The following is a 14,472-nucleotide window of genomic DNA, read 5'->3' as shown; positions in this document are numbered from 1 at the left end:
ATTCCTCTTACCAAATCCCTACACTGCACGCTATTTTCTGTATTCTTACTCGTACGTGTCAAGATATTCTCGTAGTTTACTTGTGCCCCCTGATGACTTAACGCCCCTTTTTTATTCATGAGTGTTCAGTAAATTTGGCAAAGGGAACATGTCCCACTTCATCCAATACATAAATTACAAACAGTTGCAATTCCTTCTGGCAAACAACTTGCCAACTTTAGGTTTACTCCTACACACCTACTGCCACTTTCATCTAGCCAACTATTCTGCTGTCCATTTCAGTATTCCACCCTCCTCTGTCTTTCATTATCCACAATCAACTTTGATGTAGCATTAAAGTGAATATTTATGGAAAATAAACACACACTGCAACCGACGATTCCCCTTTAATCCAGCAGATTTCTCAAATATGATTTGATGTTCATAAAGCCATGATTTTTTTAACTTGTCCAGTTGCCCCTTATTTTAAATAGCTTCTAATATTGAAAACTGACATGTGCCAGTTCTTGCTCGCTGTCTCAAAATGTTTTGATAAGCTTGTTAAATGTGCTGTGTTGCAATCTAAAGGGCACTTCCAGAATTAGGGATGATGTGCAACAGTCAACCCAAAATATTCGTTATTTCAGTAGCGTTATTATTTCAGACGTAGGGATAATGTCACGAGGGGATAGGCAGGTGTTGGCCTGCAGCTGCAACAAATTGCGCAGGACCGTTTCTTTGTTGCATGTCATTTCCCTTCTTTTGGTCTTCCTTTAATTTGCCGATTAATTGCTGTTGGTGAGATCTTGCTTGCATTCTCTGCCGTGAAAACTGGTGGAAAATGCATGTTCTATTCATTTTCTGTCTCCTGCGTTTGATAGCATGATTTGCCAAACATTCTCTTCCTGCATGACTAATGTTTACTTTGTAAATTATTTTATTTATAAATACTTGCAGGACCTCGGCCTCTCTTTTTCTTTACTCTCTGGTTAGCTTCCTATCATGTTCTGATTATTCAATAGTTGTTTTTATTTTCATACATTTCGTTTTTGTAAATTTTAACATTCTGTCTAATTTTCTGACTTACCATCTGTTTATCCACAATCGCATCCATTTTCCTTCAGGTAGATATTATCTTAAAGCACAGATAGAAGGTCCGAAATTTAGAATATTCCTTACGCCTTGTAATGTATCTATTTAATTGCTCTGAAATGTCTCCTTGCACGTTTGCCACTTTATCATGATTGAATTATCCTCCATCCGATTTTCCAATTCACTTCAGCCATCTCTGATTTCGTGCCCTCATAATATTCTTTTTGTAAAAACAACTGTTTTCTCTCCTTCAATTTGAATGTGTAATGCAATCATGTTAATGTTGCTGATCCCTAAGGGTGTCTTCGCAATGAGATAATGAATTAATCTTATCTGATTCCACCCCTGCAGGAGGTTCAATATAGGTCAAAAATATGCGATTCGAATGAATGATTGCAAACTCTTTTTCCGAGCTCCAGACGAAGGCTATCTTTGCATATCTGACTTTCAAAGTTATTTTACAGATAATATCTCGCATAATGATTGCCGTGATTTTCTGACAAGCTGCTATAATGTCTTCCTTTATGCTAGCCCTATTGTATTGCTACACATGGTGACCAGAACACCACTCCCACAAGTAACTTCTTGAACTGGTAATTTCTCAACTTTACTGAAAACCATTCCATGGGCTGCTTTTCTGAACTGGGGTCACCTCTCTCCTTTTCATAAAATAAAAAAAGGCAAATTCTGAAAAATATCAGCCTTCCTGGTAGCATTTGTGGAGAGAAAGAGACAGGATATATTTCCAATCTGATATGACTCTGGTACACCTTTCTCTTCTACAAATCGCATTGTGAACGAACTGTTGCACGTTTACAGGTTTCCTAGTGCCCGTGTCCTTTCTACATCATCTGGACGAATCCAGTCCATATCAGCGTGCAGGAAGGGTAATGGTGAAGATCAAGAGCGATTTCATCATCTACTGGCCTTGGCATGTGCTGAATATCAGAGTGGACATTATTAATGTGAATTCGAGCTAATGTAACTGCAGTATTTGTTGGAAAGTGTCACAAAACTATTGTTATCACAGTGCATGATGGAGCGGACATAAACACATGAACGAAGACTTCAGTTTGCAGGTGAAATCAATTCTTATGCAGGGCGATGCAGTTACCAAGACTTATATCCCATGGAAGGTATTGCAGCATTTTGATATCTAACTTTCCATCAAAACGATACAGTTTGTTGACAGTGTGCTTGCTGGAGATCATGGGACAGCGCTCATGTATGAAAGGACCGAACTGTATAATCAACTCGATTACTCATTCGCAGTTTGATAGCTGCCGCCGTGGTGTAATATTTCATTGTAAAATTTCACGTGATATTTTCTAGTGTTATTGATGACGTAACTGCTCAGTAGTGATAGACGTCGGGGATTGATAAGTAGTTAGCAACAGACCAATACAAAAAGCTAAGAGATTGTTCATCTCGGGCTTTTGTAATATCAAAACTGTGGCTGTGGCTGAATTTGAACAAATGGCAGAGAAAATGAATTCGAAAATATAGTGTCTTTGAGCTAAAAGTTTGATGGGTGAACAAGAAGTGCAATTTAGGATCTTGGCAGCAGAGTTCGCATTAGGTTTACTCCAAAGAATTTGAGATTGGGATCTCAGCGTAGAGAATGGCGAAAGAATCTAGAATACCTTTGAAGAGCTTGGAATTTCTGGTTGCAGGTCAGCTGAGACATTTTCGAGAGAGGAGTTGGTTTGAAGGAACAAACAAATGGTTCTGCTGATGACTGTATTAAGTAGTCTAGTGATTATAACAAGGTAACGAGTAAACGCCAGTTTCTAAGGAGTGTCGTCAGATGATTGCATTGGCGGCAATAGCGTTTGTGTAGGGGAACACATTTGTTTAATTTAATGATGAAAACGGATCGGCATCTACCGCAGGACAAGGATCATAGCTGGGGGATAAACAATTTTGATGCGATTAGGCAAGATTTAGGATGCATCTGATTAGGACGGAAACTGCAGAGGTTGGGCACAATTTTGCTCCCTTAAATACATAAACAAGGCCTCCAGATTACTTTTGTGTCCGGTGTGTAAATACACGTCAGTTGACTAATCAAAACCAAAATACCACAAAAATGAAACGCTTGCTAAAAGTTATTTCCTGGTAATTATATGAGATGAAATTGCCTCGTTAGCAGGAAACTTAAAGCAGATTATTGGAAATAAATCATTAATATTTTGAGAAGTGGCTTTTTTTATAATAGAAAGGTATGCTTTAGTAAGTGCATAAACAATAAGAATGGGTGACAAGGTGTATGGAGGCGTGTTACAGAACCTCCTCTCTCGGAGGCTGAAAGTACATTGATTAATTGTGGGACAGTTGAAATGAAGAATTCTACAGAGGCTAGTGCATCAATGCATATTTCTCACACGTTTTCAGCTCGAGGAAATTTTAGAGTTAGAGTTGAGTGAAGCCATTGGGAGCTTGAGGACAAGGAAGAGAATTCTGAAATCGAAGGATGGCTTGACATGGCAAAATTAGGTCACAAAGCACAGAGCCTCGTGCTTGGCCTGAGATTCAGACACTGATAGAAGGCGAATAGAAAACCTAAATTAGAAAGTGGGAGTTTGGCCAGGGATGCATTTTCGACATTGTACAAATTTATGACTTAATGTTTGAACAGTTGATAAGCTTACCGTCAAAAAAGACAGTGATGTTTGATATAAAAGTAGGTTGTCTTAACGAGGAAGTTGAGTGGCGACCTATAGAGTTTGATAAAACCATGAGAACCATGTATAAGGTACATATCAAAGTAATTCCCTAGCGGATAGGATTTCAAACCTAGAATGGATAGGTTTAAGTTGAGAAGGAAAAGATTTGAAAGGGATCTGCGTTTCGGGTTTTTTTTTTGCACAGAGGATGGTGTGTATATGGAATGAACTGCCAGAGGAAGTGACAGAAGTGGTAGTGTTTCAAAATTTAAACGAGTTTGGGAATGTACATGAAGAGGACATGTCTGTAGAATATGGACCAAGTATCAGCAAATGAAGAAGGCGCTTGGAATGCTTTTCTTTATTGGTCAGGACACTGAGTCTGAGTTGGAAGGTCATGTAACAGCTGCACAGGCTATTGCTTCGGCCGCTTTTGGATTATTTTCTGCAATGCTGGTCTCCCCGCTTTGGGAAGGACGTTCTGAAACTTGAGAGACTTCAGAAAAGATTTACAAGGCTGTTTCTAGGGTTGAAGAATTTGAGCTGTAGGAGAGGCTGAATTGGCTGGGAGTATTTCCCTTGGTGCGTTAGAAGCTCATTTGTGACCTTATCGAAGTTTATAAAATTATGAATGGCAATGAGAAATAGACAACGTATTTTTCCCTGCGTGGGTGAGTCTAAAGCTCAAGGGCAGGTGATTAAGATGAGAACGGAAAGATATGAAAGACTTCTAAAGGACATTTTTTTCTCACTGAAGACGGTGCGTTTATGGAATGAACTGCCAGTTGGAGGTTTACAAAATTACCATCTTCAAATTGCATCTGAATGGGACATGAATAAAAATAGTTTAGAGGGATATGGGCCAGGTGCTGGCAAATCGGACAAAGCTAATTTAGGATATCTGGTTGGCATGGACGAGTTGGACCAAAGCGTTTCTTTCTTTGTTATCAATGATTCTATGACCCTAAATGGCACATGTTCAATTTGGGAAATCTGGTCAGCGTGGACGATTTTGAATGAAATGTTTCTTTCTGCTCTTTGGACTCTATCAGTTGATCTGGTTTGGAGCTCACCTTAAAGTGCAGTATGATGCCAACTTTACGAGTGACTTATTATAGCAACATGATATCTTGATACAATAACGTGACTTTTTTGGTATAATTTGACATTAATCGGTTGTACATGACATCACAGAAACAAGTTAATCATCTATACACAAGAGAGTAAACCTTAATTTGTAATTTTAGGAGTAGAGCTTTCTCCACCAGTCATCAGTCTACAGTACTCTGCAGCTGAAGAATAGAAGGCAAACGGATTTCTGATTTGTCTAATTAGTGGATACTATCCTGAAACAATTGCAGTGACCTGGCAAAAGAACGGAAATACCATAAGTCCTGGCTTTACAACTACATCTCCAACGAAAACAGTGACCAATGATTTTAGTTCTACAAATTTGCTTAAAGTGCCCCTGCAGAAATGGAGCAGCGGCTCTGTGTACAGTTGTCAAGTTTCCCATTCTGCTCCCAATAGTAACCAGAGAAAAGAAATTAGTTCAACATCGTGTAAGAAAACTAGACAACCCCACAGGCTCAAATTCATTACCATAATCATTTTTGTAATAAATATTAGACAAGATGGAAAATTATTTTGTTGGTTTATTACTGCGGATGAAGCATTCTTGAAATAATTGCAGTAAGTAATATAAATGGCAATTTATAGTCCAGAGAAATGTTACAGCAAAACTGAGTGGAAATGAACTAGGTACCTAAAGCCGCTCTTTTGCAAAGTAGAAAATAACATTTGAAATTATTTCTCTTTGCTCTGTATAGGTCTGACTGAAATAACCAAAGGCCTTGGAAGAAGACAGAGGAAAAGATACAGATATACAGATATGAAGAAATCAACAGAATGAGAGAGATTAGTCAGCAAACCTCTTAAATGACAAGTTTAGACAAACTTTCTGGATATTCTCGGTATTAAAAATTCTTTATAAAACGAGGTAGTCCCCTGCTTTGGCTAATTTACTTAGTCAATTGAGGGCAGCAAAAACACCTGAACAAGGCACACACTTCATCACAAAAGAATAAATTTCAACAATGTGTATTTCTACTGCTGACACGAGTTTCGATTTGGTGTTTTCTGCTTCTGAGTGCTGCCACACAATTGTAGAAAGGATAAATTGGGAGGACAATGTTCAGAACAACTAAGGGGAGCAATACAGATGTTTGGTGAAACAGAGATAGAAATTTGTTATTGGAAGGGGATCGACATTAACAATAAATTTACACCAATATGTTCATTTAGAACATTCATTATGTAGATTGGCATTTGCACAGGACTTTAAATAACCTATCGGGGTTGACGATCTCAATGATTTTCTGTGGTTAAGATGCATCTTAATTTTCTCTGTCTCCACCTGTCTATCTTGATCTTGAACTCTCTTTTGTTCCTGTCAGTTTTCTCTGTCGTTGTCTATCAAACTGTTCGTCTCTGCCTCCTCTGATCGTTCTCGTTCTGTCATTTCATCTCTCTCTTCACTGATCGTGTTTCTATGTCTCGGTTTCTATGCTTCTCTACGTCTCGGAATTATTTCTACTTTTATCTTCGTGTTTCTGCAGATTGGAATAACTATTCGTGCACCAACCATTGTTGCACCTTTTGCTTCTCTTGCAATTTGCACCTGTCGGTATCCAAGCCTCTATTTCCTGTTTTCTTTCCCTCTAACCGTCTCCCTCCCTCTCTGACTCGATTCTTTGATCTGTCATCTCAAGCTCCCATTCACTAGCTTTATGTCTCTATATTTCTACCTGACTCGTAGTTTGCCTGTCTCTGCACCTGTCTTCCTGTCTCTCCAACTTTCTTTGTCTGTGTCTGTATATATTTGCTCACTACACCCGTCCACAAAAAACCCTCATTCATCAACATTTTTCTTACTTTCCGTTTTGCTTGCTCTATGGATCAATTAAAGTGCCACTCTGGTTCGTGAAGTGCTTTCTACAGTTTCCACTGAGGTAGTTATCTCTTGGATAGTGGATGGAAAGGTGCGGAATGAAGGCGTTCAAATTGAAGCAGCGAACAGAAACCAATATCTGACCATCAACTGCTTGACCAGCAGCGTGGACGAGTAGCAGAGTGGGATGCAAAGTACATGTTCTGCAAAACAGGATCAATAATCGACCGCAGTATCAAGACGAACAAGAATGGCAAGAGGTTGGTGGCAAGAAATATCTATTGTACATGTCACTTTATTAACGAGGAAAGACTAAATTTGTCTATACTTGTATTACAGTCAAATCAATGAAGTCATACGTGACCTGATGAAATTCAGAACAGCAGCTCTGCTACTTTTGCATGTTTGATAAGAGTATTCTATCCTGACAAAACAGGCGTTTTCTGGGAGAAAGATGGAGCTTCTGTCACCACGAACATCACCACTTTCCCCACTGCACTAGAACAGGACCTGACCTTCAGTGCACGGAACCTCCTAGTTTTACCGAGTGGAATAGAATAGCCGAGCAGAATACACTTGTACTGCCTTGCACCCACCTTCACAGTCCACTGCGAAAGGGGTCATCAGGAGCCCGAAAGGTAAGGATAGCGTTTCAGCAAACATTTCCACAATTAATGCTTTGCGCTAAATATCAATAGGACATGAAATCTTAACCAAACATTCCAAGGTTCCAGCAATTTTAAAATGCACAAGATCTCTTGGAATGAAACAACTTTAGCACACTGCACATGGCTATGAGGTAAACAGGAGAAGCAATAACATCCAACAAGCGCATGGTCTCAAGCAGTCTGAAGATTGCTGATATAAAGAATGGAGGGTCCCTCTTCTGGCGCATTGCCTCTTGTGGAACTCGGGACCAAGAGGCTCGTGTTTACTTCCCACCACCTCCACAGTTGTGTGTTGAGCTATCTGAGCAGATTAACGAGAAAAATAGGTTAGTTGAAAACTTATATTAAGAAAAATAGCTTAATTGCAAGATTAATGCTTGAAGGCGTGTTGTCTTTCGACAAGAAAAAAGTTTTTGAGAGGATGATTGTATCGACAAGATTTTGTATTTTGCTTGCTTCAGTCACTGCTTCATGCTCCTCCTTTGATGCCAGCTTGAGTGGTTGCTGACAGTCAACTAAAACGTACTTAGAAATGCAAACATTTCTTAACAAATAGGGCTAATGCACATGAATTACCTTGCACGTTTCAAGGATTATATTCATCAGTCCTCCTCCCATAGACGTCACAGAAACAGACAAATAATTGTGTTATTGATGAGAATAATTCTTGCAATGTACGGAATTGGCTGTACTTCCCGCTGTCTGCTTAGTTGCTGGATCTCACCCGATTGTGTTATGGGCTGTGCAAAATCCCGTTCATATCCTTAAAGAAACGAGTAGCAATACATCAAGTTTGCAACACTGATCTCTAGTCTGTGGTCAAGGAAATAGATTAATGGGCTGTAACAAACTTCTGGTCATTCACTTGCTGTAGAATGGGATGGCTATATTATTTTTCTCCTGCTGATTTATTGAGAATGATCAGTCAAGGGAATATCCATCAAAGAAGCTTGCTTACCAATATCGTTTATATCAATATGATTTTCCATTTTCCTGTCCACAGTAATGCAAGACATTCATGTGATAATGTGAGAGTACTCAGTTCAGGTTTTCGATGCAAACTTGTCTCTGATAAGATCATCTCAGCCGTACACAGTAAATTCTGAAATTACTTGCTTTCAAAAGTCATTGATAAAAGTCTGATTTTTGTTTCTAACGAGCGGAGAAAGTGGCGAGCTGTAAGAACACAGAGGCTGGTGATTGGTCGGAAATATTCATCCTGGAGTTCAGTTCCTAGTGGTTTACTACAAGGATGTGTTTTGGGACCACTACTGTTTTTCATTCTTGTAAATGACCTGGATGAGTACATTCTCAGTTAACACGAAGACCAATAGAGATGTGGATAGTGCTGAAGGATGTTTCCAGGTTACCGAGGGACAGAGGCAAGCTGCAAAGCTGGGCTGAGAGGTGCCAAATTGAGCTTAATGCGGAAAGGTGTGAGGTGGTTCACTTTAGAAAGAGTAAAATGAATAAAGAGTATGGGGCAATTGGTAAGATTTTTGTAAGTGCAGATGACCAGAGGAATGTCAGTGCCCATGTGCAGAGATCCTTGGAAGTTGCCAACCAGATTGATGAAGTTATTAACAAGGCATACGATGTGTTAGTTTTGATTGGTGTAGGGACTAAGTTTCGGAACCATGAGTTCATGCTGCCTCTGTGCAAAGCTCTAGTGCGGCCACGCTTGGAGAATTGCGTTCAGTTCTGGTCACCACAGTATAGTAAGAATTTGGAAGTTTTGGAAACGGCTCAAAGGAGATTTTCTAGGATGTTGACTAATATGGAAGGAAGGACTTATGAGGAAACGCTGATGGACTTGAGACTGTTTTCGTCAGATAGAAGAAGTTTGAGAGGTGACTTAATTGAAACATAGACTGAAATAGGGTGGACAGTGAGAACCTGTTTCCTCAAAAGTCAATGGATTGCTGGCGGGGATGTAGCTTTAACTTATGGGTGATAGATAAAGGACAGAGATCAGAGGTAGTTTTTCTACTCAGAGTGTCGTAGGGGTATGGAACGCACTGCCTGCTGCAGTAGTAGACTAGACAAATTTAAGGGCAATTAAATGGTCATTGGATTGGCATATGGACGAGAATAGCATAGTGTACATTAGATTGGCTTCAGAGTAGTTTTACAGGTCGGGGAAGCATCGAGGGCCGAAGGACTCGTACTGCGTTGGAATGTTTCATGTTGCATGTTCCAGATGATTAATTTCATTCTGATTAGTTTGTTTTTCACAATTTCATTCCCGCCTCTATCACTTAATTGTATTAGCTGAAAGGTTTTGAAAAAGCAAGACTATTTGGATGGAACTGATCATGGAACGTAAAATATGAAGCACCTATTGAGGAAGAAATGGTAACAGAGCGCGACTGAACTCAGGTCGCGAATCAACAAATTCATATTAACAGTCTGCTCGGTTGAATAGAGACGAGGTGGAAGAGACGAACTCAGGACAGCCAGAAGTCAAGCAGGTATTTATACTTAACAACTTGGAATGCGAGACAGTAATGTTAGCAACAAGGAGTTGTTTGTGCAATAGTCTCCACCCAGGCAACCTGTCGGAGGCACTGGCGTAACAGAGGGACTGCATAAGCTTTACAGCATGCACACAAAATAAAATTATGCCATTTGAACTGCAGAATAGACACGGAACATCAGTCCGGACAAGAAGTATTGAAACTTTCAGAGATAACTGGTTCTGTGAATACCGTAGGTGTATGAAAATTAACGGTAATAATATAAGCAGAACATTCAGGAATCTTCTTTTTATTTGTACTTTATGTTATGCATAAAGACAGGAACTATTATTGTACTAAGAGTGACCATTTTTCTTTAAGCAATCTAAAAGCACGCTTTTCCCTACCTTACGTATTCCTTTAAAGTTATCACGATTCTGAAAAAACTGTTAGCTTTGGCTATTCCCAATATCAGAGGTGCGAAGTGAAAGATAGGTGCTCACAATATTTTAGATTTCCTTACTTCACACTATTCAAAGAAGAGTTAAATTGAAAATCATCTCTTGAAAGGGCCCTTGACTGGAACTGAACTATGCAGTACGTATCTTTTATTTTTAAATAAAAGACTGCCGAGGTAATAGGACAGCAAAATCAGGTTAAAGGACGCAATCAAACAAAATGTAGATTAATACCAGGTGAATTTCTCCATGAGTTCTTCTGAGACAGTGCAAATAATGTAACCTCATGAAGAGGGGACACATATGATATGTTTTTGCTCGTCTGGTATTGGATTCCGATAACTACAGTTCATGTGGCACCAATTTATCTTCTAACATCAGTAACTGCAATAGGTGAAAATGTGCAGCACTCGAACGGTGACAATTAGACCTCAGTATACCCAAGGCAGAGCAGTTTCCAAATTGTGCAAGATTACATTGGAAATATTTCTGAAGGCCTATCCATAATATTCAGAGTGAATGCAACCAATACAAAAGGAGGACACAGCATCTGATTAATTAAGCCTAATCTATCTCAGAAAACAGATAACAGATCGCAGTAAATAAAACTATTTCCATCTCTTGTAGTGTTTTGGAATTGATTTTGATATCGCAGCCTGAAAACATGCATTCTTTTCTGTTTCCAGGTGATTGCCGTCAGACAGATATTTCTGTCAAGCTACTGAAACCTCTGTTCGAAGAGATTTGGACACAAAAGACAGTGAGCATTGTGTGTGAAATCGTTCATTGCAACTTAGAAAACATCAACGTTTTCTGGCAGGTGAATGGGGCTGAAAGAACGAAAGGAGTCAAGACAGAAAATCCTGATTGGAACGGAAGCAAATTCACCATTGTGAGCAAACTTAAAGTCATTGCGTCAGAGTGGGACAGCAGTGCCGAATATGTTTGCTTGGTGGAAGACAGTGAATTACCACCACCAATGAAAGCGTCTCTCAAAAAGGCAACTAGTAAGTGGGGATAGTACTGCAATAACAACAAAATAGAGTCGATTTCGGAAGTCTGAAATGAAAAAAAAAATGTTTCGAAGAAACAGAACAGGAATGGCAGGATCTGTGGAGAGAAAAATAGGGTGAACCTTTCCGGTCCAGTGAATCTTTCCAGAAATAGTAGCTTACAATCCTTTGATACAAGCCTCACTCAAACACTAGTCCAACGGAAAACAAAAATCCTGTCAAGTCATTGATGCATTGCACTAAATGGCCCCAAGTCAGCAGCAGCAAGTGGCTCACTGGTTTGCATTGCTGCCTCAGAGCACCAGGGTACAGGTTCAATTCCAACTCTGTGTAGAGGGTTCCCATGTTCACGTGGGCTTCCAAAGCGGGCTCCATTTCTCGTCTACAGTCCAAATATGTGCATGTTAGATGGATTGGCAATGAGTAATGTGCTTTTGTGCGTAGTGGCTCTTGGAGGGATGCTGTTTGGCGTGTGGTTATGGGCTTGTGCCGAATAGATTGTTAAAACACAATGAGGAAATCATGGAAAGCCAATAGTCGTGGCGTCTTATTTTCTGAAAATGAGCGTGAAGAACTACAAGTGGTTGAATCATTTGCACCCCACGAATATTAATCTTTGCAAAATGTATGATTGGCTCCAAGATTTAAACCAGCAAAGTAAGGGACATGAAGTACTACAGCATTTAGAAATATTCACATAGTCTGACAGATAGGAAATATTGTATAAACTACATGCATTACTAACAATGAAATTCTAATGCAGATGTAAGATAGTCTCCGTTAAATAAACATCACTCATTTTGCAGATGACAAAATGCATCCTCCTCAAGTTTATCTCCTGCATCCATCGACGGACGAGATTGACACTGAGAATTCAGCGACCCTGATGTGTCAAGCCACCAGCTTTTACCCAGCTGAGATTTACATTGGCTGGATGGCCAATGACACCCTTTCAGATACCGGGTACCGAACCAAATAGATAGATAGGAGGGGAATTATTCCAAATTCGTGACTAGCAGGTAGAGAGTCACAGCGGCGGAATGGAACAGTGACACCACTTACTCCTGCTTACTTGGGACACCCATCCATCAGCCCGGAGTTAATCAGAAGTACAAATAAATCTCATGGTAAACCGACATCAGTCAATGTTTCAGTCGCACTAAGCGACATTGTTAAATCCTGCACATAACTTGCAGTGATTGACTAACTGTTTTCCATAGATAGGTTAATGTGACTATGGGAATAACTGTTTAAGTAACTGTTTAAGCATTTCCAATTCATTACAAGCATCAGTCACATTTATGATCAGTGATCACTTTTGTAAAAAAGAAAGTATCCACTATTCCAAATTGCATCTGTTGGTAAAAGATAATTAAGCTTAGACTCTGAAATGCAAGGAAAGCCTTGTCTTGTAAATCTAATCGTTCCGAAGATCGCTTGAAACGTTCCACCCCGCTACTGCAGGAAAACTAAACCGTGTTTAAGTCTGTATGTGGCTCCGATGGTTGTAATAAATGCAGAATGGAAATACTTTGACTTACTTATTCTTGGTTTGCATGTATAGTACTTCCAGAAAGATGATTTTGACCTTGATTGAAATGTGTGTGAGACTCACTTGTGAGACACCAGCACTGCAGCTTGTTTACACGTGCAGAACTTTAGAGCCACTCGGCTTCACTCTGAGTAAGCCACACTTATCCTCACCATTTTTGGCTGTACTCCTCCATCATGCAGAACCAATGGGGTATCGCATTGTGAAATAAAATGATTGAAGATGTAGTGGTGTCAACTTGTTCAGTGTGCCACAACACACTGCAGTACACCAGAACTGCAAAAAGAGGAAGAAGAACACATATACAATGTATTCGCCAAAAACGGATATCCGCACAATTTCATCAATGCCTAAGGGAAAGACAACGGAATGAGGCCATGCCGCAACCCAAAGGACTAGCCACATCAAGAGCATTTCCGAACTGACAGCCAGACGACTGCGAACAAATTGTGTTGCAGACGAAACGTCTGCAACACAAATTCCCAGCTTGGCGAACAAAACCACAACAGTAATAGGGGATTGAACGCACTGCCTTCAAGAATAGCAGACTCGCCAACTTAATGGCACTTAAATGGTCATTGGCTAGGCATATGGACGAGAATTGAATGATGTCGGTTAGATATACTTCAGATTGATTTCACAGGTCGGTGCTACATCGAGGGCCGATGGACTGTACTGCACTGTAATGTTCTATGTTCTGTGTTCTTTGTGGTATCTGGTTCTGCAGTGGCTGTTTCGCTGCATAGGAGACAGATCGTGATGTATACTGTTCAGCTAGTCTGTATTGGTGGGGGTGTCAGTAACTAGAGCAGATTCCTCAGGTCATGTAACGGGCTATCTATCCATGTCGGAAACTACCTTTGAATTGAAGAATGATGCTGCTACTAACATAGAATCTGTACATGTACAATCTTGCGTAACATGATGACAATACAAACGGCTAAGCTTTTTAATGTGGTATCTGTTCATGCTAAAAAAATCATTTATTCTGGGTTCTGTGACATTACATGTTGGTTAGTTGGTGAAATGTGTAAGCCACCATTCTACATCAGTTATTTGAAACATATCTTTTGGATAGACAGAACTGAAATAAAGTTTGGGAATTGCCTTCTATCTACTTCTCAATTTCGCAGTCGAGATCCACTGTGCCAAAATATCTGCTTGCCATCTTAACCCGACATTTTCATTTTTCTCTCCTCAGTAACTCGATACCAACTCACCCAACTCCACTGAAGTCTTGTTATCAATTGCATATGAGTAAGTACAACTGATTTTCTTCTGGGATGAGATGATTGCCAGTTGCAGCTGTTGCTGACAGCACACAGCAGATCAGTTCAAACCGAAATGGCATTGATAGACTATAACTTTGGACGTGAGCTTTGAATGCATTCTGTGAAACAGTTTATTCTGTGACAAGTACGAAAATTCTGCGACCATGCTTGTTTTTGATGAAATGTCCAACTGCCTGAATACATTATAAGCACTAATTTCTTCGCATCAATTATACTGGTGTGAATTCAAGATTTCTTGATGACAGACATTATATTGGCATTAATTAAGATTTCATTAATTTGAAGAAAACATAGCGTCAGTCGAAATGGAATACATAAACTATCATTCTATTGTTGGACGATTATT

At 39.7% G+C, this 14,472-nt stretch overlaps 1 long non-coding RNA gene and 1 pseudogene across 3 annotated transcripts in view; one reads left to right on the top strand and one right to left on the bottom strand.

Moving 5' to 3' along the window:
* The window catches only part of LOC148143537 (uncharacterized), a 551,904-nt gene that overhangs the window by 265,446 nt on the left and 271,986 nt on the right, over positions 1-14,472 (bottom strand). The gene's annotated exons all lie outside the window — the stretch shown is intronic.
* LOC122543618 (Ig heavy chain C region-like) lies at positions 2,693-12,803 on the top strand (annotated as a pseudogene).

Source organism: Chiloscyllium plagiosum, unplaced genomic scaffold (genome assembly GCF_037043375.1).
Source record: "Chiloscyllium plagiosum isolate Xiang-an unplaced genomic scaffold, Cpla_swu_hap1 HiC_scaffold_27, whole genome shotgun sequence".
NCBI classification, from domain to species: domain Eukaryota; kingdom Metazoa; phylum Chordata; class Chondrichthyes; order Orectolobiformes; family Hemiscylliidae; genus Chiloscyllium; species Chiloscyllium plagiosum.
Note: the sequence above shows the minus strand (reverse complement) of the source record. Positions and strands in the feature narration are given on the sequence as shown.